The 23,356-nt window shown below is 48.2% G+C and overlaps 1 long non-coding RNA gene across 3 annotated transcripts in view; it reads left to right on the plus strand.

The window, feature by feature from the left end:
* LOC135183875 (uncharacterized) overlaps positions 1-23,356 on the plus strand; it is a 73,249-nt gene that overhangs the window by 33,841 nt on the left and 16,052 nt on the right. For all 3 annotated transcript variants that reach the window (XR_010305744.1, XR_010305745.1, XR_010305746.1), the window contains exon 3: positions 22,781-22,990. This is a non-coding gene — a long non-coding RNA (uncharacterized LOC135183875). The remainder of the gene's footprint in view (positions 1-22,780; positions 22,991-23,356) is intronic.

A 23,356-nucleotide genomic window follows, 5' to 3' on the forward strand; every position in this document is an offset into this window, starting at 1 on the left:
TTGTTTTTTCTATTTTTTCTCTCTTCCTTTTTAATTTTTTCCCTCCTTTTTCTCCTTTTCCCTCTTTTTTCTCGTTATTTTATTTTTTCTTCCTCTTTTTTCTTCCTTTTTCTTCCTCTTTTTTCTTCATCTTTTTCCCCTTCCTCTTTATTTTTTCCCTTCCTCTTTTTTTTCCTCCACCCCACAAGTTCCAGGTTTGGGAATGGTTTTAAGAACTTTAGTGGTCTTCATAAGTTTAAAAAAACCCCAACAACCCAACTAACAAAGCCAAACAACTCAACCTGACAAAACCCAGACTTTTCCTTCTGCAAAAAAAAACCACCCAAACCAAAATCAAACCCAAAGGCAAACAAACAAAACCCCCAACTCATAACTGAAGGTTTGAAGGCAGAATGCAGACAGATCTATTTTTCAGAACACTGGTGCTGGGTTTTGGTGTGGGGTTTGGTCACGCTGTCAAAGGGCTTCAGATCTTCAAGCTGCACTCTGCCTCAGCTTGCTTCTTGGTGCTACCTTTGCTAGCTTTTGGCTAGAGCTGACCTTTGAGCCCAGCACCAAGCAAGCTGAAATTGGCTGGGTTATCTGGTTCCTGTATGGACATGTGGGTGCTTGGGCTTCATCGGTCTCTTTGAGGAGAGCAAAGGCAAGATGAATTCTGCTGCAGAAAGCTTCCTCTGCTTTGCATCTGTATCAATTTCACTGAATTCAGATCTCTTTCCTTGTGTTGGGAGAGTGGAGAGAGGCTTTAAACTGAAGACTTATGGAGCATGGCAGTGCTGGGAAGTTTTATAAGCCCCAGGCAAAACCCCTAAATATCAGTATATTTCAGTCTGTTTGTCTGGAGTCTTTGAGGAGCTTCATTTTTATCTTAAAGCAGTTGAAGACCCTGGAGAGAAATACAAACCTCGTTCTTCTCATGAAATAAGCACAAGCAAATATGTATTCTTGCTGCATTCTAGTACCTTTTTAACCATCCTTTACCCCACTAGAAAATACTTTGCAGTTTGATTACTCCTTGGAGTGCAGAGAAGGTTGTGTTTCACTCCGTTGTAACTCTGATCCTCCCTTCAAAACAGGCAATAGTGTTCTCCTCAAATGGGTGAGTCTGTTTGAATAGATGAATCTGTTTAGCTTAGCTGAACAATTTGCTTTGTCTTCATTGGAAAAACTGTAGTGGTGGATCTCAGCTGTGGAGAGTGACTGCCAGTCTGCTCAAGGCCATGTTTAACTTCAGTTTCTCTGAAGTCTTTGCCACACTGGGAAACTGTGATACAGTTTGCTTCTCATGTGGGTGTGCACATGAACCTATGATTGGATAGGCTAATTAGAATCAGAGAATCAACCAGGTTGGAAGAGACCTCCAAGCTCAGCCAGTCCAACCTAGCACTCAGCCCTATCCAGTCAACCAGACCATGGCACTAAGTGCCCCAGCCAGGCTTGGCTTCAACACCTCCAGGGACAGCGACTCCACCACCTCCCTGGGCAGCCCATTCCAATGCCAATCACTGTCTCTGCCAACAACTTCCTAACATCCAGCCTAGACCTGCCCTGGCACAACTTGAGACTCTGTCCCCTTGTTCTGTTGCTGCTTGCCTGGCAGCAGAGACCAGCCCCACCTGGCTACAGCCTCCCTTCATTTAGTTGTAGACAGTAATGAAGCCATCCCAAGCCTCCTCTTCTGCAGGCTGCACACCCCCAGCTCCCTCAGCCTCTCCTCACAGGGCTGTGCTCCAGGCCCCTCTCCAGCTTTGTTGCCTTTCTCTGGACACCTTCCAGCACCTCAATACCTCTCTTGAACTGAGGAGCCCAGAACTGGACACAGCACTCAAGGTGTGGCCTGAGCATGCTGAGTCCAGGGGCAGAATAACCTCCCTTGTCCTGCTGGCTACACTGTTCCTGATCCAGGCCAAGATGCCATTGGCTCTCCTGCCCACCTGGGCACCCTGCTGACTCATGTTCAGCTACTATCTACAGTAGTCTCTCCCTAAACTGCATCTCCCCATCCTTGGAAGTGTCCAAAAACCATGCAGATATGGCTCTTTGGGACATAGGAGGAAGTTCTTCACAGAGAGAGTGATTGGCATTGGAATGGGCTGCCCAGGGAGGTGGTCGAGTTGCTGTCCCTGGAGGTCTTCAAGAAAAGCCTGGATGAGGCACTTAGTGCCATGGTCTGGGTGACTGGATAGGGCTGGGTGCTAGGTTGGACTGGATGAGCTTGGAGGTCTCTTCCAACCTGGTTGATTCTGTGATAGAGTAATGGCTGTCGGGTTGCTGGTTGGACTTGCTGGTCTTAGAGGTCTCTTCAAACCCAAACAATTCTTTGCTTCTCTACTCTTGATCAGTTGAGTGTACTCTCAGCTGCTTCCACTTTAGAGAGCTATGTCCTGTTACTACCCTTCTGCCATGCTCTGTGCTTTGCCTGTAAATACCTTTGAGGACTTGAAGACCTGGGAGGGCTCCTGATACTGCCTTAATAAATGTCTTACTGGGTGTACCAGTGAAGAAATGGAGAGCAGATCCTGATAGTCTCTCCCTTTGCTTATCCAGCTGGGGGCTTGGGAGGTGCTTTAAATACCCCCTGTGGCAAAATCATCATCAGGTTGCCTTTATAAATGCATTGATGGTGAGAATCTGTGGCCCTTCCATGTTATGGGTTTGGGTTTTTGGGGGTGTTTTTATCCCCTGAAAAATGCTGCTGCCACCTTTTTGAAAGCAGTGCCAGACAGAAAAGCTCAGAGAGCATTCAAAGGATGTTGCTGCTTTTCCCTCTAACCTCTTACAGTCTCTACCTTTCCTCTGTTCTTTTTTCTTTCTTTGCCAGCAAGGCTCTGTGTGCAGTCTTCTGTGAACCTTTGTGGGCCAGATTTCTCCCAGGTGCCTTTTTTCCTTCTCAGTAGCTGCAGAAGAGGCAGTGGATCTGAGAGGGAGATGTGTTTTATGATTTATGACACTTTATAAAGTGCATTTCACAGCAGGATTGTCAGAGCCAGAGACTGAAGTCCACCCAGGACCAAAGACACAGAGGCAGGCAGGGGAGGGATCTGCCCCCCAGAGACTATCCCTTGTGCCTCAGAGCCACCCATGGACTGAGTGGGGATACCTTCCTCGTTCAAATTGTGTGCAGCAAGAGGGGAGTTAGTGCCAGGTCAGCCCAGGACCTGCCTCTGCTGCGAGCTGGTTTGAGTGCAGTGCTTCATTCTACATCTCAGCTCTCTCTGCAGAAGCCATGGGAGGGCTTCTGCCTGTGGCTGAGCTTGGTTATCCAGCTGTTGATCTAAAGCCAGGCTTATTTTGACAACCCCTCCTCTTCCTCCGTGGGCTGTCTCCTGATGGTGGGGCTGCCAGCAGAGTTTCCCAGTGTGAGGGAGCTGGGCTTTACTCCTCATTCCCTTGGCAGTGGTGTGCTCTGTTAGCTACTTCAAACAGGGCTCTTTCCCACGCTTCTCCGGGCTGGTCCCTGCCTCTGCCCCTTCCTTGCCTGTAGCCTCCAGTCTACAGCTCTCCAGCCATCTATTTATATAGCCCTCATTTGTCTTAGTCTCTTTGGCACTTATATAGCTCCCATTGGCCCAGGACCTGAATGCCTCCCAATCTTTAATATATTTATCTTCACACATGCAGATGCACAGGCATACCTGTGAGGTCAGGAAGTACCACTGCTCCTCTTGTACAGATGGAGGACATTAAATGGTAATTGGCTAAACTGGGAGCAGGTGGTGGTGGTGATGGAGGAAGGCTGCTGACACATGGCACACAAAATGGCATCACGAGAAGTGGCTCATCAGCTGCAGTACTGGGAATGAAGATATCCCCACTCACCTCTGAGTCTAGTAGCCAGTGGACTATGAAGTGCCAGTCATGCTCTGTCTCTGTGCTGGCCTCTGCAGTCTTGAACTTTGTTGCAATACCCAAAATACAGAAGAGCAGCATCTCTTACACTTCATCTTCTCATTAAAAGATGAGGTTTGCATTACCATTGTTATAGATCACAGAACCTTAGAGGTTGGAAGGGACCTCCAGAGATCATCAAGTCCAACCCTGCTGCCAGGTAGCATCCTCTAGGGTAGTTGGCACAGGAATGCATCCAGGTAGGTTTGGAAAGTCTCCACTACCTCTCTGGGCATCCTGTTCCAGTGCTTTGTGACCCCCACTGTAAAGATGTGGTGCTGAGGGGCATGGTTTAGTGCTGGCTTGGCAGTGCTGGGTCAGCAGTTGGATTTGATAATTTTAAAGGCCTCTTCCAAATGAAAGGATTCTGTGAAATTATTTTTGTCACAGTGATACAATTCCAGAGGTGAATGCTTCTGTCAGAATAGCCAGGATGGAGATGGAGGTTGGAGTCCTCTTGGCCTCCACAGTGAGAGAAGGGAATCTTGTAATTACAGGATCCTTCCCTCTTGCTCACTGGTTTTTGGAGGTGGTTCTTGGAGGGGATTGGACTCCCTCTTTTCAGTGACATCAAGGTGGGGATGGGCCCAGCAATCTGCACTGCAGCCATCAGCTGAGGGTTTGCTTTGTTTTGTTGGAGCACTCCGAGCAGACTGTCTGCTGGGGTAGGGATTGTTGGCAGCTCAGGCTCAGTCAGCGACACTGTTCCTTGGCAGCAGCTTCCCCTTAGCATTTCCCAAAGATGGCAATGCTGCCAAGCAGAGCTCCCAAGGCCTTGCAAACATGAGCAGTTAGCAGTGTCTTCAGCAGAGACAACTCCTGGTTTAGCATTGAAGGAGCTCTATCAAAACTCTTTGGGGGAGGGGGGGGTGTCACTGGTAATGCCATTCCCTCAAAGTCACCGGTGTCTTCTCCTGTGCTTGATGTTGTGTGAGTGCAAAGTGTGAGCAGAAGCCACATGCCCAGAGCCACTGTGTGTGAATTGTGAGAGGAGAAGTCAGGTGGCAGGTTCCTGGGCCCATGCCTGGCCAATAGACCACGGTGCTTAATTAGTGTGGCAGCTGTTCTCCGTTAGCCAGGCTTTCCTTAGGCGCCTGCACTGATGTTCTTGATAGCAGCTAAGGAGAAAAAGGAGGAGGAAATTGCATCTATATTTAATTAATACTGCATTCATATTTTATTGCAGAGAGCCCTTAGGTGCAGGAAGATTCTCAGTGAGAACAATTGCTTCTGAGCGCTGGAGCCATTCTGTGGTGCTCAGGAGATGAACTTTGGTTTTGAAAACAAACCCCAATTCCTTCCAGGGTAGCTTGGGAAAGCCCAGGAACCCTCTGCCACTCACCTCCCAGCCTCAAGCTGAAAAACAAGGGGCAAAGATGCTGATAATTCATATTTGATTAGCTGTAATGCTCTCTGATATTGTCAGTGAGAGAGGCTTGGTGGGCTGCAGACAAACATCACACTGATTGTTTTTTCCAGTTGATAAGCTGCCAGGCTTGGAGAGCTTTCCTTTTCAGTTCTCTGAGCTCACTCCCCTCTTCCAGATGCATGCTGTGTTCCTTCTCTTCTGGCTCTGAGTCCCAGCAAGGAGATGCAACATGTCATTAAATGGCTGTCACCTTCCCATCCCACGTGGCTGGATTGCTGTGGCTGATGGTGGCCCCACGAGGCTGGCAGGCTTGACTTTGGCAGCCAGAGCTGCTGAGGGAGTGTGAGAGGTGGCTGTTCTCTGTAGTGGCCCTGGCTGCTTTGGAGACTGCTTGCTGGGCATCCAGGTGCAATGCTGGAGCTGATCAGGTGCAACCTCTTTGAGGTGACCCTGCCAAAAGGCTGGTCTGGATGATCTCCAGAGGTGCCTTCCAACCCCTGCCATACTGGGACTCTGTGAATGATCACAGGACCTTAGAGGTTGGAAGGGACCTCCAGGGATCATCCAGTCCAACTGCCCTGCCAAAGGCAGGATCACCCAGGGTAGTTGGTACAGGAATGCATCCAGAGGAGACTCCACAACCTCTGGGCAGCCTGCTCCAGGGTTCTGTCACCCTCATCTTAAAGAATTTTCTCCTCATGTTGAGGTGAAACCTTCTCTGTTCCAGTTTGTATCCATTGCTCCTTGGCTCGTTGCTGCTGACCACTGAAAAGAGCTTGGCCCCCTCCACTTGACACCCGCCCCTCAGATATTTATACACATCGTTCAGATCTTCTCTCAGTCTTTCTTTGTAGGGGAGATGCTGGAGTCCCCCAGTCGCGATGTGAAAGTTGGGAAGCTGGCAGAGGTTAGCCTGAGCGTGGCCAAGCAGGAGGTGCAGCAGCCAAGCCAACATGTGCCATTGTCACCAGAGGCCCATCTCTGCACATGGATGGGTGCTGCTGACTCCTTGCTGCAGCAGCAAGGCAAAGGCAGAGCGTGCTCACTGACCTGCTGTCAGCACTCACTCCTCTCTCCTCATTAAGAGCAGACTTGGGCCAGGAAGGAGACATTTTATAGGCCAAGTCAGAGAAACATGAAAAAAATAGCCTTTGAAAGACTCTGTGTTGTAATAGCCTGAGCCTCCTAAAATAATATGTCCACACCCTTCATGCACCATTAAATGTCATTGTTTCATTTAGTTAGCTGGCAGTTCTGCTTGTACTTTGCAGGACACATTACATCTTCTTCTCCAAAACCTTGTTATGCTCTGTGGTTTGCATTAGAATTTGGGGGGGGGGGGAGGGGGAGAGAATAAAAAAGGGCAAACAGTTATTATCCAAACAGAACTAAATCTGCTGTAATTTAAAAATCCTCCTTCCTCCTTTAATGTTAAAGTTCCTCCTTTCACTGCTTCCCTACTTTGGACACTCCCATGGCATAAAAAAAAAATGGGAGAGGGAAAGGCAGGCTGAAGTCAGCAGTGCTGCCAGCCAGGAGCATTTCTGCCTTCCTCCAACTACAAAAGAAACATTTGTTGCCTGGGCTAACTCCTAAGCAAACTGCTGTCAAAACAATTAGTGTTATTTTTCTATTATCCTTCTATTGGAGAGTAAATAGCCATTTCATGAATATGTTAATGACCTGCTAGGTGCAGAAGATAAGTGGATGGAATATCTCCACAAATGATGATAAAGCTTCTATTGTATACAAAAATTCCCCAGCAGTGATTTCTTTTTCCACTCCCCCCCTGCCCTCCTCACCACTCTCAAGTGCTTGGTGGGGGATGTCAGGGATTGCAGTTAACACAACTGGATCTATCCTGCTTTGATAAGGTAAAGATTTAATACGAGCAACACCACTGTGCAAACAAAGAGTATTTTGGGGTTTGCCTTCTTTCTCCTCTCAACCCCCCCTAAGGAACATCAGGCAGATGAGCTAGGTCAGAACTGAGTCCCTACAACAGCCAAGCATTTAAATCCTGCTGTATTTCTGCATTAAGGTTTAAAAGCTTAACAGGAGAGGTTCTGCCCAAACCGTTGGGCTTCTGGAGGTATTGCAGGGTGCTGGTAAATAGGTGGTGTTTTGAAATGGATAACAATCCTGGGCCCTTCCTTTTCAACTGGGCTGTCTGCAGATCAGAACTGCCCTGTGAATTTCTCTGTCAGTAGGAGCTGAGTAGATATTTTTGTTTATTTCTTTATTTTAAGCTCACCCTAATGTATATTTGTTAAGGAGAATGTGCTTGTTTAAATTCTGGAGGAGCAGAAAAGCACTGAATTTTCTTTTGGAGATGTGTACATTTAGGAAGGAGGAGTTGGGGCTGGGGGGAGAGAGAGAGAGAGAGAGAGAAAAAAAATCCAATATTCTGCAAAGTTGAATGCACCATTGTGCCAGATAATTAAAATGTAAATTTAAGTATCTATGCCCTGCTTTGTGATTTTTTTAATACTTTTAAGTTAGTTGTCTTTTAAAACATGTGGTCAGCTGTTGTATTCACATATGGTCAAATGATCAAAGTCTGAACTCCTCTCTAATTGTCCCCTGCTGCTTGTCTGCTCTGTCCATGATCAAGGCCTCAGCAGGTGATAAGAAAGGCATGAGAACAGGCTGGAAGGAGAATGAACTACTGAGGGGCCCAAGCTGAAAGAAATAAAGACTTCCAGTACATCACCCTGACAGTAAAGAACCAAGAAAAAGTGAAGTCTGGTTAGTTCTTATTTCCCCCCCCCCCCCCTTTTCTTTCTCTCCTTTTTTCTCCCCTTGCTCAACAATCTGCATGTATATATATATATATATTTAAAGGCAAAATGCAAATGGGGCAGTCTCTGTGTATTCTCAGCTCATATAAAAGCCAGAACCAAACAGCCTACTGCAGACATGTTTATTTACTTGTTAGGGGGAGGAAGCTGCTAAGTCACACAGTTTATAGTATTTCACATGTTTGTGGAAATCATTGCAATTCTTTTCACTTGTGCTTGTCATTGTTTGCCTGGAGTTCACTTTGCCAGATGGTTCTTTATTGTCACTGGTGTCCACACCTCGCTCTTGCATCACTTCAAGACCAAATGGTGTGAAGAGCTTTAATACTTAGAGGATTTAGTAAAAGTAAATCCACACTTTGTGGAAGGTTCATTCTCAGCTATTCAAGCAGGTCTAGCACTGATTCAGAGAGGGAGTAGCTGACCCAAGGAATGAAGAAAGGGTGAAATAAATGGATTGTCTTTGCCGCTCCTGTTTCTCCCCTGCTCTCTTGCAGTCCAACCGCCAATGGAAAATTAAGGATCAATATTAGGTTTAGAATGAGGAGTAAACAGTTAAACAAAGGAAGGGCCATTGTCAGGGTTTCCCCCCTCCTCCTGCTCTCTCTGCTAGCCGAGCAGAAGAGAGTTTGCTGCGTTTCTGAAGCTCAGTTTCTTAGGCTTGCAGTGAGGTATTTGTATGCATCATGTTTCTGGAACCACGTGAGGATTAATTTTTTACATGAATTTGCATGCAAATCCAGTGCTCCCTTTTGCCTTCTGTAGAGTCATTTCTTGATGTTTGCAAACACTGTCACTCAGATGCAAGGAGTGCCATTGCCCCATTTTACAGATGAGGAGGCAGTGGCTGGCTGAGAAAGAAGGGACTAATATGCAGACTGTCATTCACATATCTTGGGGTTGCAGGGCAATTTCTGTTTCAGCATTAAAACCCAGTTTGAGTGCCTACTTTCTCTTTAATTTTGCAGGTAGCTGGAGACCTATTTGTCCAAATGAGTGCAGCAAGAGGAGCAGACAGAGTGTGTGTCTCTGCATGGCCAGGGAGCTTTAGCAGGAGGCAGGTGTGAGAGGATTTAGAGGTTATTACAGAAAAATCCTCGTGGTGACCAGACTATTGTCTGGCTGCTGTAAAGCAGGCAAGCAGGTTAATGGGGTATGTGCAGGGAGGAAACAGCACATGTCACAGCTCTGCTGCAGTCCCTGCAAGGAGGCACAGCTGTGTGCAGTGTTGTGACTTGGTTCTGGGGACAGTATGGCCACCTCCTAAGGATGCTCCTCATGGGCTGAGTGGGTTTTAGGTAGGACGTCTCTTGGACTGGGTTCGTGGTAGAAGGGGAGACCTGCCGATGTGCAAGGAGTGTGGTGGAGAAAGAGGAATATGATCATGTCCCTGCACAGGGCAAAAGGTGAGAGAGACTTGAAACAAAGGGTTTGGAGCATTTTGACCGTGAAGATTTGTGGAAGGGAGGGCCCCAGTCCTGCCGGGAGCTCAGCTGGAGAGTGTCTGCCTCACCAGTGACCCACAGAAGTGAAGTGCCCCATGGAAATCTCAGCACTTTTCCTTCCCTCCCTCCTGTGTTCCCTTCTGGGGTGTGAGCTGGTTCCACTTGGTCATGCTCAAGTGACTTCCTGAGCTGAGGTCGGTGGAAGTGCACTGATGAGGAGGCGAAGTGCCCACCATGAGCTGCGTTTGACATGAGAATCAGCAGAGCTGTTTGCTTCTGCGTGCAGTAAACAGAGAGGCTGCCAAGTAAGTGTGGTGAAGCAGGGTGTATAAATGAGCTTAAAAGACAGCTAAAGGGGGTTGGATGGGGAGGCAGAAGGATGTGGTGACAGAAGAGAGAGGAGGGTTGAATGGAGCAGGCAGGCTTGTTAGGTGGAGTGGTCATTTTTCCTCTGCCAGCTACTCATAGGGAAGCTGTGGCGTAGCAAATGCACTGTGGGTTCCTTGTGCTTCATCTGCACGTTCAGGCTCTGCTTTTTACGAAGTGGGTGATGTCAGGCTGCTGGCACCTCCAGGTTCCTCCTTATATAGCACATCTCCACTGTAAAGAGAACCTAAAGGGATAATTCTCCATTTGTTGCTACTTGCTTTGCAGCCCATTTTCGCAGTTGAAGAGGGACAGGGATCTGCTGGAGAGGGTCCAGCAGAGGGCTATGAGGATGATGAGGGGACTGGAGGGCATGGCTGATGAGGAGAGGCTGAGGGCCCTGGGGCTGTTTAGTCTGTAAAAGAGAAGACTGAGAGGGGATTTGATCAATGTTTATAAGTATCTGAAGGCTGGCCGGGGCGGGGACAGGCTCTGCTCACTGCTCCCTGAGATAGGACAAGGAGCAATGGGTGTAAGCTGCAGCAAAAGAGGTTCCATCACAACACAAGGAGGAACTTCTTTACTGTAAGGGTCCCAGAGCACTGGCACAGGCTGCCCAGAGAGGTTGTGGAGTCTCCTTCCCTGGAGCCTTTCAAGGCCTGTCTGGATGTGTTCCTGTGTGATCTGTGTTAGATAGGATTGTCCTGCTCTGGCAGGGAGGTTGGACTGGTTGATCTCCTTGGGTCCCTTCCAACCCCTAACATCCTGTGCTCCATAGTGACTGGAGAGTAGGCTGTGGAGGGAGCCCTGACCAGGCTGTTGTACCTCTCCCGCTCCACCTTGATGACTGCTGAGTAATTGCAGCTTCTTCTCTGTGGTGCAAACGTTTTTTTAAAGGGAGCTGTTTGATTTGCTCTTCTCCTCTCCAGCATTCTTGCCTATACATTCAACTCCCTGTCGAAGGAGCTTGCCCCACATGATGCTGTTTGAACTGTGAGCTGTTTATAGGGATCTGAGCTGAGGTTTTGTCAGCTGGAACAGTTAGCTCCTGGTTGCTGAGCTTGGGGTTTTCCTTCCAGGGTGAGCTTGACTCCAGCTGCTTCTGTCTTGTTCCCTTTGAACACAGTTCCAGAAAAGGTGGGATGGGCACACAGCTGCCCTGCCCTTGTGCCTATCTGAGGCAATGTGTACAGTAGATGTGGCTTCCAGACCTGAGTATCAGGAATTCAACCTTTGCCTTCTTAGGACATCTCACACATGCTGTGTCCTACTAGATTTGTCCCTCTGTGGGGTGCTGCTGGCTGAGGGATGATATATAACCCTTCTGCCAGGATTTGCTGTGCCCTAATGACCTTTATGCAAATATTTATGGTCCAGAACATCTAGAAATAGGAAAGATGATTTACCCTAATGGCAGACACACAATGGGGACAGAGGTAGCCAAATTTAACCACCTTACAAATCTTATCTCCTGCCATTTGGTCCCCTGTTTCCTTTGGAATAAAATTGACAGTGTCCAAAGACAGCTGTTGAGAGTCACCTTTTCATCTGGAACTTTCTAAGCTGCTGTGACCTTCAAGACAGCTGAAAAGTTTATTTTTCATGAAGAAAACACAGCTCTGGTTGTAGGCACTAATGGGAAGGTCGAGAAACTTCTGATGGGAATGTTGGAAAGCAGGGAAGCAGTAGATGGGAGCATCTTGTATGTACCTCATATTAACCTTGCAGACTTAAATGATTCAGTGAGGTGTCACTGGTTGTAGTAACTGAACAAACTCTTGTGTTCTTGGTTTTTGTGTTGGTCCAAGCTCCTTTACTGGCAGAAGCTAGTCTTTCTGCCAGCCCCTGGAAACTTCCTGAGCAAAGAGCTCTCCACAGCTGCTGCTAGGTAGTGACATGCTGTTTTCTTGGAAAATGTGTTTGGATGCTATTTTGTAGAGCAAACAAGTTTAAGTGGTCAGCAGATAAAATAGATTCCTCCTACTTCTCTCCTTCCCCCATGTGCTCATAAGTGCCTGAGGAGAAGAAAGAAGAGAAAAGAAAGAGAATAAAATAAGACAAGTAAGTGGTTGGGTCTCACTTCTGCAAATAGTCAAGAAAATAACAGAGCCAACAAAATCAACTTCCAGCTTTGATAGGCCACCAGCCCAAGGAGTTCTGCACAGTGCTGCGTGGGGTCAAAGTAGGCTTTTAATCTCTGAAGTTGTCTCCAGAGGAAGGTGTGTTGAAAACAGGACATTTTGGACAGAGTCATGTGTTTGAGGAGGTTGGGGATCAACAGGAGGTGTGTGGTTTGCTTTTTTCCAAACAGTGGTTTTGGGCAGGAGCCGTGAGCAGTGGGATTAGTGGGAGGAGGAGAGGTGCCAGGCTCTCTCCTTCACACCTCCTGCTGTGTTGTACCTCCTGTGATGTGGTGGGCTGCCATGCCACTTGTCCCGCTCTGGCAGGGGGGTGGGACTCGATGATCTCTTTGGGTCTCTTCCAATCCCTAACATCCTATGATCCTGGGTCCCAGTCCCAGCACCTAGCTGGAAGGGCATTACTCCTCAACCTGGTTTTGTGCTCCTTTATGGGTAACTGAAGGGGGCAGGTGCCAGCCTCTCTTTCTTGGCATCCTTGTGTAGGAAGTGGAGTTTGGTTTATTACTTTGCCAGCCTCCCAGGGACTATCACGGGAGCTCCTTGCAGTAACAGATTGAGGGTGCACCCTTCAGCTAAGCAGAGCAGGCTCTGTGTTCTGTGGGTTTTATTTCTTGAAAGACCTGATCCTGTAAGATGCACCTCCTGGATAGGCTTGGTGGGAGACAGCATGGTGCCACCTTCTCCACGCATGGACCCCTCAGCTGACTGACAAGAAAGGTGTGAACAGGGTGGGGACTGTGTGGGATTGAATTGTGAAGCAGAAGGGAAGCAGAGGGCTTCAGCAGGGACTCCCCAGGAGGGTTTTAGCTGGCAGAGGGAGGAAGGTGCTTTCCCTGCACTGTAGGTCAGTTGGTGGGGTAATGAAGAGAAGAGTGCTAATGTGTATCAGTGCAGCCTGTCAAAATGACTCTTTCTGCTCTGCAAATCTGCTTAAAAATAATTGCCCATGTGCCACCCTGAAATGTATCTAGCAATTAAATGATAAGGTTAATATGTTACATGCGTGGAGGGCAGGAAATTTGGAGGCCACGTTGCCATAGCAACCCTAACTCTTGCCCTCCTGGGCATAGGCATTCCTGTGGGCTTGGTCAGGGCACGGTCGTGGGGGTGGGAAATGCCTCCAGCCTGGTAGCAGAGGGGTGGGAAAAGTAATAAAAATGTAAAAATAAACCCAACTCTTTCATCTCTCATTTTGTTGTGTGAGTGGAAGAGCAGTAAAAGGTGAAGCTCCTCTCCATTATGCGCATCAGAGGGAGCCCTGCAGTGCTGGCTGTCAGGATGTGCTGGGGACCTTCCAGAGGGCAGAGATAACTGGGCTGGGTTTAGCCTCCACAGATTTCAGCTCTCAGTTCTTCAGGGACGCTGAGTGAGGTGGCTAAACAATGCCATCAGGATCATAGCAGCACCTTTCTGTGGCTCTCATGGCTAAAATCCTCGTCCATAAAGGAGATGTCTGCTGCAAAGAGCTGTGCTTCTGAAACGGCTCCTCCGCTGAGGAGAACACGCATCCAAATGTACTCACATTGATACCATACCAGTAAGAGGAAAGCTTTGACTCCAGAAGGGTTCTCCTGCTCTTCCAACAAACTTTGAAACCATCTGATTCTGGCCTGAGAGGGGTGACCTCATTGCTGTCTACAAGTCCCTGAAGGGAGGTTGTAGCCAAGTGGGGGTTGGTCTCTTCTCCCAGGCAACCAGCAACAGGAGGGGACACAGTCTCAAGCTGTGCCAGGGCAGGTCTAGGCTGGATGTTAGGAGGAAGTTGTTGCTAGAGAGAGTGATTGGCATTGGAATGGGCTGCCCAGGGAGGTGGTGGAGTCACCGTGGCTGGAGGTGTTGAAGCCAAACCTGTCTGGGGCACTTAGTGCCATGGTCTGGTTGGCTGGCTAGGGCTGGGTGCTAGATTGGACTTGCATGATCTTGGAGGTCTTTGCAACCTGGCTGATTCTATGATTCCAGGAGGTTTGCTGTTGTGCACATGTTGCGTTGATGATGCTGAGTGGCTGCGCATTGCAGGAGCTGTCAGCTGGAGCTCTGTCTGCACCTCTGAGCATACTGAGCCCAGGGCTAGAAGAGGCAGGATGCCATCACCCTTTGTGCTGATGTCCTCATGCCTGCAGGGTGGCTGGCTGTGACTCTTAAGTCAGTGTTTTGTTAGTGCAGGTGATTTTAGGCTAGCAGGAGCAGCGGTTGCAGAAGTGGGGCTTCTCTTGCCTAAAAGATAGGAGAAGAATTTGGTGAGGGAATCAGAAATGCTGGTTTGGCTTTCTCAGCTGTAGTGAACTGAGCACTTAAACCTCAGCAGTTTTGCAGATAGTAACATTCTTGTTTCAGTGTCCAGTGTCCACTCTTGGATAATCTCTGAATCTACTGTTTTGTGTTTGTGGAATGGTTTGGTTTTGTGTCGCCGTCTTCTCAGAACAGATCTGTGCTTGGTGTAACTACCAGGACAGCACCCAGGTGGTTTTAGGAAATGAAACAACGCCAGCTGCTTGCTGGCAGATTCCTCTCATCTGGAAAGGACTCTTGGCTCATCTGCTGGTTATCCCTGCTGAGCTAAAGCTAGCAACTGGAGCAAACTGATCGAGTGTGCTACGACTTCTCCCTGCAGTATGCAAATGAACTGCAAATCGTCTGTGCCTCCTGCAGGAAGTCCGTTATGGAAAGCGATGGGATGGGAAAAGTGATGGGGATGGGGAAGGGGAAAGCAATGGAGGACCTGGGTGCTGGTGAGGTTATTTTCAGCTGAGGGCAACATGGATTTGCTGTGTGGGTTGGGTATGATAATAGAAGTCTGTTTTCCCTGGAATGCTGTGGCTTTCAGAGGCAGGAGATGAAAGATGCAGAGTGATACAGTGGTACATCGCAGGGCGTTTTAGCTTATATTAAACCAGCTGTTTGGTTTTGGTTTGTTTTCCCCAGCAAATGCATACCAAATGTGTGGGAGAAAGCCTATTGTGTTAGCAGGCTTTCAAATTGAAACATGCACAGAGATGATGCAAGTGTATCCATTGTACTGCGACGTCATCCTAATATCAGCTTGCTTTACTTGAGTAAATTGCATGTATTTGGCAGTGGTGGAGGGGGAATTGGACACGAGTAAGTCAGCAAAGGTACAATACCATGAAAGGCAATGTTTGTGGAGCAGATATTTTCTATATGCCATTGTTCAATGTTGAAACATGTTTCTTCAATTTAAATTCCTTTTCTTTTTTCCCCCCTTGTCTTTCAAGGGTACAGAATAACTTAGTGTAGCATTGGGAACTTGGGACAGATAGAACTTAAGCAGATTTATCTAACTACACACAGCACTTTGGTGTTTGACACACAAGCAGCTGCCATAGCAACTGCAAGATCACAGGCTGTTAGGATACCTCCAAGAAATGGGCTGGCTTTTAAAAGAGGTGCAAGTGTGTGAATTTGCATGTCGATTTTATGCACACTACCCAAGACTTTTGGGGGAGAAGTGATGTCTCCAGAGGCACTTTTCTCTCTTGTGGGATCTTTGTGATTTATTTTCATGATGGTATTATTTTCATTTTGTTGTATTTCTTTTTTATTTTCATTATCACCCAAAGTTTTTTATTGAGCTGAAGGAATGGAAGGTTAAACTGTTAAAATGTCACATTGCTCATTTATTGTTATTTCTCTATCACAGAACAGTAGGGGCTTGGAAGGGACCTCTGAATATGATCCAGTCCAACTGCTCTGCTAAAGCAGGGTCAATCTAGATTAGGTTCCACGGGGTCACAGTGTCCAGGTGGGTTTTAAAAGTCTTCAGAGCATGAGATTGCACAACCTCTCTGGGCAGCCTGCTCCAGTGCTCCAGCACCCTCAAAGTGAAGTTTTCCTTATGCTTAAGTGAAACCTCCTGTGTTCTAGTTTGTGCCCGTTACCCCTTGTCCTATCACTGGACACCACTGAAAAGAGCCCAGCTACATCCTCATGACCTCCACCCTTTAGCTGTTGATCAATATTGATCGGATGCCCTCTCAGGCTGTTCTTCTCCAGGCTAAACAGCCACAGGTCTCTCAGCCTCTCCTTGTAAGACATGCTCCAATTCCCTCAGCATCTTCATAACCTCTATTGGGCTTTTTCCTGTCCCTCTTGAGCTGGAGAATCACCGAATCATAGAATTAACCAGGTCAAAAGAGACCTCTGAGATCATCCAGTCCAACCTAGCACCCAGCCCTGGCCAGTCAAGCAGACCTGGCACTCTGTGCCTCATCCAGGCTTTTCTTGAACACCTCCAGCAACAGAGACTCCACCACCTCCCTGGGCAGCCCATTCCAATGCCAATCACTCTCTCTGTCAACAACTTCCTCCTAACATCCAGCCTAGACTTCCCCTGGCACAACTTGACACTGTGTCCCCTTGTTCTGTTGCTGCTTGCTTGGCAGAAGAGACCAACCCCCACCTGACCCTACTAGAACAGTGTAGAGGGGAAGGAGAACCTTGGCCTGCTGGCCACACTTCTCTTAATGCACCCAAATATACTATGATAGTGTCTGACAACCCTTATAAACTTTGAGCTCTTCTTCCTGGCTCCAGTTAAAAACAGAGAGGAGCAAGTCCTGTCCTGAGTAGATTAACACTGGAAAAGATGGAAATGGGACCGGTAGCACAGAGAAGCAAAGTTATTTGTCCAAGCCACACAGCAGGTTAGTGGCAGAGCTGGCAGAGAGCCTGCTGAGGACAAAGACAGCTGTCCTGTCATATGCATAGCTGGGGCTGCTAACTGGCCATGAGGGACACAGTGTTGTGGGCTTGTCACTTCCTGAATGCAGCTAAGTGTATGACGTTGTTAGATAAGATGGAATCAAGCAGGAAGAGGGTTAGTGGCAGGCTTCTTCCCTCTGGTTGTTTTGTCATCAAATGATCTATCCCAGAAGGAGGTGAACTTACCTTCCTAACAGCCATGGGTGGGATATTGTCCCTGCTTCACAGGTGGATGAGCTGGCAGCCTCCTGTGAGACCCAAGACAAATCCCTTGAGAGCTGGCAATAGGTGTCATGAGTACTTAAGAAAATAGTGGCACAAATCCCTGCAAGGAAAATTTTCCATGGTAGGTGACAGAATACAACATGGAGTCTTTTGCAGCCACGTCCTGATCCTGCAGACAAACCAGTATCAAACCCCAGCTGTATGAGTGGTAGCTGACTTGTGTGGGGCACTTGGGCCATTAAATGGTTTGATTGACTGGATAAGGCTGGGTGATAGGTTGGACTGGATGATCTTGGAGGTCTCATCCAACCTGGTTGATTCTATGATTCTATTTTCTGACTGCAGTTGTATTGTTTTGAGAAGGTCATGGTGCTGTGTCCCAGGTCAGTTATCAGTTGGGGAACTACTGTGTGCTGGTGGAAATAAGAGCAAATCAAGAAAGTCTCCCAGTTTTCCCACAGGCAGAGACTCTACAGCCAATCGTTGATCACTCCTGATGGGATGCATTTGCTTGGAATTGGTTACTTGTTTTGTGAAGCCTTTTTGAGCCTTAGTCATGGTCCAGCATGTCAGGGAATGCATTGAAACAAAACAAAATGGTCCTCTCCTCCGAGCGCTTCCAAAGCAAGGCCAAGACAAGAGGTAACAGAAATAGTCAGCTGGGGGTGTGTGAGGAGTTGATGAGAAGGTTGGTCTGTGGACCTCTCTCAGGAAAACAGCTATTTAAGTGATGACAAGCTGTTTGTTTGCCTGACAGTTCGGGAGACTTTGAAGGCTGGTTTCAAGGCAAACAATGCAGGCACTTTGTAGATGGCTTTTGGGAGCTCTTTCTAGCCCGAGGGACAGCAGGGGTAAAAAGCACAAAAGGGATTTTGTTTGGGAGTGTAAGACAGAGGTTATGGAGGTGGGGAGCAGGGGGCATCGGTGGGGATTCATCGCACCCCCTGTAAAACAAACCTTCGTCAGCTCTTACTTTTGTTTGCTAAACTTGCTGTCTGGAGGGATCTGAGGGTCTTGCCTAAAGGTGGCTGCATTTGGAAGCGGTCAGAAATCACAGAAACATTCAGGTTGGAGAAGCCCCTCAGGATCACCAAGTCTATCCCAGACCCTGACTCTACAAGGTGCAAACTTAACCATATCCCTGAGCACCACACCCGAAATATACTGCTCATTAGGTCTTGTAATGGCAGGACAAGGAGTAATGGGTTTGAATTGCCAGAGGGGGGATTTAAACTGGATGTTAGGAAGAAGTCTACAACTGCTCAAAGGGAGGATGTAGCCAGGTGGGGTTGGTCTCTTCTGCCAGGCAATCTGCAACAGAACCAGAGGACACAGCCTCAAACTGCACCAGTGCTGGTTCAGGCTGGGTGCTAGGAAGAAATTCTTCACAGCAGTGATTGGCATTGGAATGGGCTACCCAGGGAAGTGGTAGAGTCACCGTCCCTGAAGGTGTTTAAGAGGAGGCTGCACGAGGCACTTAGTGCCATGGTTTAGTTAATTAGAAGGGTTAGGTGATAGGTTGGACTGGATGATCCTAGAGGTCTTTTCCAACCTGGTTAATTCTGTGAAGTACTTTGTGGTGAGGTTGGTGAGACACTGGCACAAGTTGGCTAGGAAGGTTGTGGCTGCTCCCTCCCTGGAGATGTTCAAGGCCAGGCTGGGTGAGGCCTTGAGTGACCAGACAGGAAGGGACCTGAGGGTGCTGGTAGATAGTAGTTGAAGATGAGGCAGCAGTGTGCCCAGGTGGGCAGCAGAGCCAATGGCATCCTGGGCTGGCTCAGGAGCAGTGTGGGCAGCAGGACAAGGGAGGTTATTCTGCCCCTGTGCTCAGCACTGCTCAGGCCACCCCTTGAGTGCTGTGTCCAGTCCTGGGCTCCTCAATTCCAGAGAGATGTTGAGATGCTGGAAGGTGTCCAGAGAAGGGCAATGAAGCTGGTGAGAGGCCTGGAGCAGAGCCCTGTGAGGAGAGGCTGAGGGAGCTGGGGGTGTGCAGCCTGCAGCAGAGGAGGCTCAGGGCAGAGCTCATTGCTGCCTGCAGCTGCCTGCAGGGAGGCTGTAGCCAGGTGGGGTTGGGCTCTGCTGCCAGGCAAGGTTTAGGTTGGAGGGGACCTCAAGGATCATCCAGTTCCAACCCCCCACCATAGGCAGGGACACCTCCTGCTAGAACAGGTTGCTCCAGGCCTGTCACGGAAGGTAGTTTGGGAGGATTAGGGGAAAATAGGCGAAGGCTCACGTGTATAGTTCAAGTGATCTGTTGCTCAAACACGGAGATCCCCCTCCCAGACTAAACTCCCCATGTGAATTCTTGTGATCTGAGGTTGTAGAATAACATTTCAGAAAACAGCAGATAAAGGAGAGTCTGTGATTCCCTTAGAGTTCTTTTGAGTCCTTGAAGTTACTCAGTCTTTAGGTAGAAGAGTCTTTCCTTTGAGTTACTCACTGTTCCGCAGTTCAGTTCTGCAAGGTTCGAAGCTGTGGGCGGTGTCCCTTTGTTTGCCAGGATCGGGCCCAAGGGGGTTTAGGTCTCTGCAGGGCCGATCAGGAGCGAGAGGTCACCAGGGCAGGAGCCAGGCAGGCAGGCTGGCGAGCGAGGGCAGGGAGCTGCCGAGCCAGGAAGGCACACCGTTTTGGTCATGCTTTCAGAGAGCTGTGCCCCACCAGCCCAGGCTGTTGTACATTATCCTTACAGATGGGCACAAAGTTATCATCAATCCATACATTGGAGAACTTTTACCAAAACAGTTTCTAGGAGCACCCCAAGCTCGGCCCACACCAGGTGTGGAGCGGGCATGAGAACTGCCGTGCCCCCTAGCCCAAACAGTGGCCATTGTTTACCTTTCATCTCAACTAGGGAGAGACTTTCTCGTGGGACTGAAGGACTGTTTTGGTTTTGAGATGCTCTTGGCATTAATGTGAGACACTATAACCTTCACAACAGGGAGGCCTGCTAAGGGCTTCTGCTACTCTCCATGACAAGGCCTCACCCAACCTGGCCTTGAACACCTCCAGGGAGGTTGTGGAGCACAGAAGCACTGAACGTGATCGAAGATCATAAGGGGTAATGGGTTGAAACTGGCAGAGGGAAGAGTCAAACTGGATGTTAGGAAAAAGTTCTTTCTAGTGAGGGTGGTGAGACACTGGCACAGGTTGCCCAGGGAGGCTGTGGCTGCTCCCTCCCTGGGGTTGCTCAAGGCCAGATTGGATGAGACCTTGAGGGATCTGTTCTAGTGGGAGGTGTCTCTGCCTGTGGTGGGGGGTTGGAACTGGATGATCTTTGATGTTTCTTCCAACCTAAACCATTCTATGAGTTTATGATTCCCAAGAAGAATTCTCCCTCCATACATAAAATGGACAAGGTCACATTTTCTGCCTCCTGATGTTGCTCCATGAGTCATCATAAGCTTGTTTAAAACCCCAAAACAAACAAAGAAGACATTTTCCTATCCCTGGGAACTGTCTTCAACTCTCCTAAATGTTTCTGGCTGATGAGTTTTTTATGATGAGGCCTTACACAGAAGCTATATGAAATTCCTGGAAACGCACACACGAGTGAGTTAGGAACAGGAGGAGTTCTGCTCATTGCACTGGCAAACCTAAAGCACTTGGGGCCAAGCAGTGGCAAGATTGTTTCATGATTTTTGAGGATGATATCATCCACATAAAGAAAAACTTCTCTTTGAGGATGCCAAAGCACTGGTCCAGGCTGCCCAGTGAGGTGGTGGAAATCTCCTCCTCTGGAGACATTCAAAACTCACCTGTATGTGTTCCTGTGTGATTTACTCTGGGTGACCCTGCTCTAGCAAGGGGTTGGCCTAGATGGTCTCCAGAGATCCTTTCCAGCCCCCACCATTCTGTGATTCAGTGGCTTGGATTCTAAAAATGGGACTAAAGCCTATGAACATCTCCAGCCACTTCCTCCCACATGCTCCCTGGTGTCAGCTGCCGCCTGCTCGAGGATCTATATACGGCATAACCGTAGGTGTGACTTTCTGTGGTTGGACCAATTTCCATAAGTTAAACTTGACCACAATGATAACTGGATATGGAACACTGTAAGCAAAGGCTGAGCTAGCAGTGAAGTTTCTAGAGCTGTAGGAAAAAAAACCCAAAAAACCAAAACCCTGAGCGTTTGAAAATGCAGAGAGAAGAAAAGCCAAACATTTTGAGGACTCAAAGCCGTGAGAAGAAAACCAGTTCGTAAACTGCCGCTAGTCTTGAGCAGTGTTGTGGAAAACGAAGTTTAACCACAACCTAAAAGCTTGTGGTAATGTGACAGCTCTTGATGTACGAATGTTGAAGCATTTTGGAGGCAAACTGGGGACTCCCATTCTCAATTTCTTGATTTTGCTTTGATTTCTACAACGAAAAAGGGTACCTTTAGTTCTCTGTATCAGAGAACATTTTAATGCAGTCCAAATGTTCTGTGAAGGAATGTCCTGTTCAGTATCTTTATTGATGATCTGGATGAGGGGATTGAGTCCATCATCAGTAAGTTTGCAGATGACACTCAAGCTAGGAGCAGATGTTGATCTGTTGGAGGGTAGGAGAGCCCTGCAGAGGGATCTGGTCAGGCTGGAGTTCTGTGCTTTGGCCACAACAACCCCAGGCAGCATTACAGGCTGGGACAGAGTGGCTGGAGAGCAGCCAGGCAGAAAGGGATGTGGAAGTACTGGTAGATGGTAGGTGAAGATGAAGCAGCAGTGTGCCCAGGTGGGCAGCAGAGCCAATGGCATCCTGGGCTGGCTCAGGAGCAGTGTGGGCAGCAGGACAAGGGAGGTTATTCTGCCCCTGTGCTCAGCACTGCTCAGGCCACAGCTTGAGTGCTGTGTCCAGTTCTGGGCTCCTCAATTCCAGAGAGATGTTGAGGTGCTGGAAGGTGTCCAGAGAAGAGTATCAAAGCTGGTGAGGGGCCTGGAGCACAGCCCTGTGAGGAGAGGCTGGGGGAGCTGGGGGTGTGCAGCCTGCAGAAGAGGCTCAGGGCAGACCTGAGGGGTTGGATTCTTCTGCCAGGCAACCAGCAACAGAATGAAGGGACACAGTCTCAAGCTGTGCTGGAGGAGGTCTAGGCTGGATGTTAGGAGGAAGTTGTTGTCAGAGAGAGTGATTTGCATTGGAATGGGCTGCCCAGGGAGGTGGTGGAGTTGCTGTCCCCTGGAGATATTGAAGCCAAGCCTGGGTGAGGCACTTAGTGCCATGGTCTGGTTGATTGGACAGGGCTGGGTGCTAGGTTGGGCTGGATGAGCTTGGAGATCTCTTCCAACCTACTTAGTTCTATGAAATTCCCTGCTGACTGCAGAGTAGATGACCTCTGGAGGTGCCTTCTGGCCTAGACCATGCCATGATTCCATTCTCTGAAAAGCCCTGTAGTTTAAGTTGTTTTGATGGATTTTAAATGTATTTTTTTGTTTTTTTTGGAGGCTTTCAAGGAGATTTCTGGACAAGAAAGTGTAATGAACTTGGTTTGTACAAACAGAAGCATGGCAGAAGTATGTGGTTGGATAGCAAAAGACAGTGGCTTGGATCAGATCTAGAGCAACTTAGTTGGAGTTGTCTTCCTCTGTGTTGTACTAGCAACAGAAGCAGTATTATCATAGAACTCTTTGGCTTGGAAAAGACCTCCAAGATGATCAAGTCCAGCTGTCAGCCTAGCACCACTATGGCCAGCAAGCCATGGCTCCAAGTGAAGTAGGCATAACTGCAGTGAGACTTTGTCAAAACATCTTTAGATGTTTTGTTTTAGAGGCTACTGCCTCTGCTCTTCTTCCCTTCTTGTTCAATACTGTCTCTTGTAAGCCTAAACCTCTCTTTGACTCTTCTTCCTCTTAGACTGTGCCTGGTGTCTCTGCTAGAAAGCAACTGGAAGACCTCAGGTTCAACTCTGTCTCAGCATTTCCAGTGTTCTTCTCACCCCATGATCTCACAGCACCATTGCAATGCAAGCAAAGTCTAAGGCCATGCTTTTCAAGAGTCATCAGGTGGAGGAAAAGCAAGTGAAGTGTCACGAGCTGACTTCTCCAGGAGCATGGAAGTGGTTATGTGAGTATCTTCTGACTGTGTGGACATGCTGGTTATGTGAGCCTCCTGAGCCTGGCTTCTGCAGGTGGTGGCTGGGTTGTCTTTGCTTACCCCTAGCCTCTTTGTGAGTAGATTTTCTTTTGCAAGCCACTGCTGCTGCTATTTTATCTCTTTTAATATCCCACCCCATATATTTTTGGGGGGGTGGGGCATGGGTTCTGCTGTCTAGATGGAACTGGTGGAAAGCATAACTGGGGTCTCTACTGGGAGGAAGGAGGTGCTAGCCAGAGAACAAAAGGAGTGTACTGATGAGGAAAACCACCTTGTTCTGCAGCCTCTTTCATCTCTGCCATGCTTTGGCTGAGGTTAAGCAAGTTTCAAGAACCA

The sequence above is a fragment of the Pogoniulus pusillus genome, chromosome 19 (assembly GCF_015220805.1).
Source record: "Pogoniulus pusillus isolate bPogPus1 chromosome 19, bPogPus1.pri, whole genome shotgun sequence".
Classification (NCBI taxonomy): domain Eukaryota; kingdom Metazoa; phylum Chordata; class Aves; order Piciformes; family Lybiidae; genus Pogoniulus; species Pogoniulus pusillus.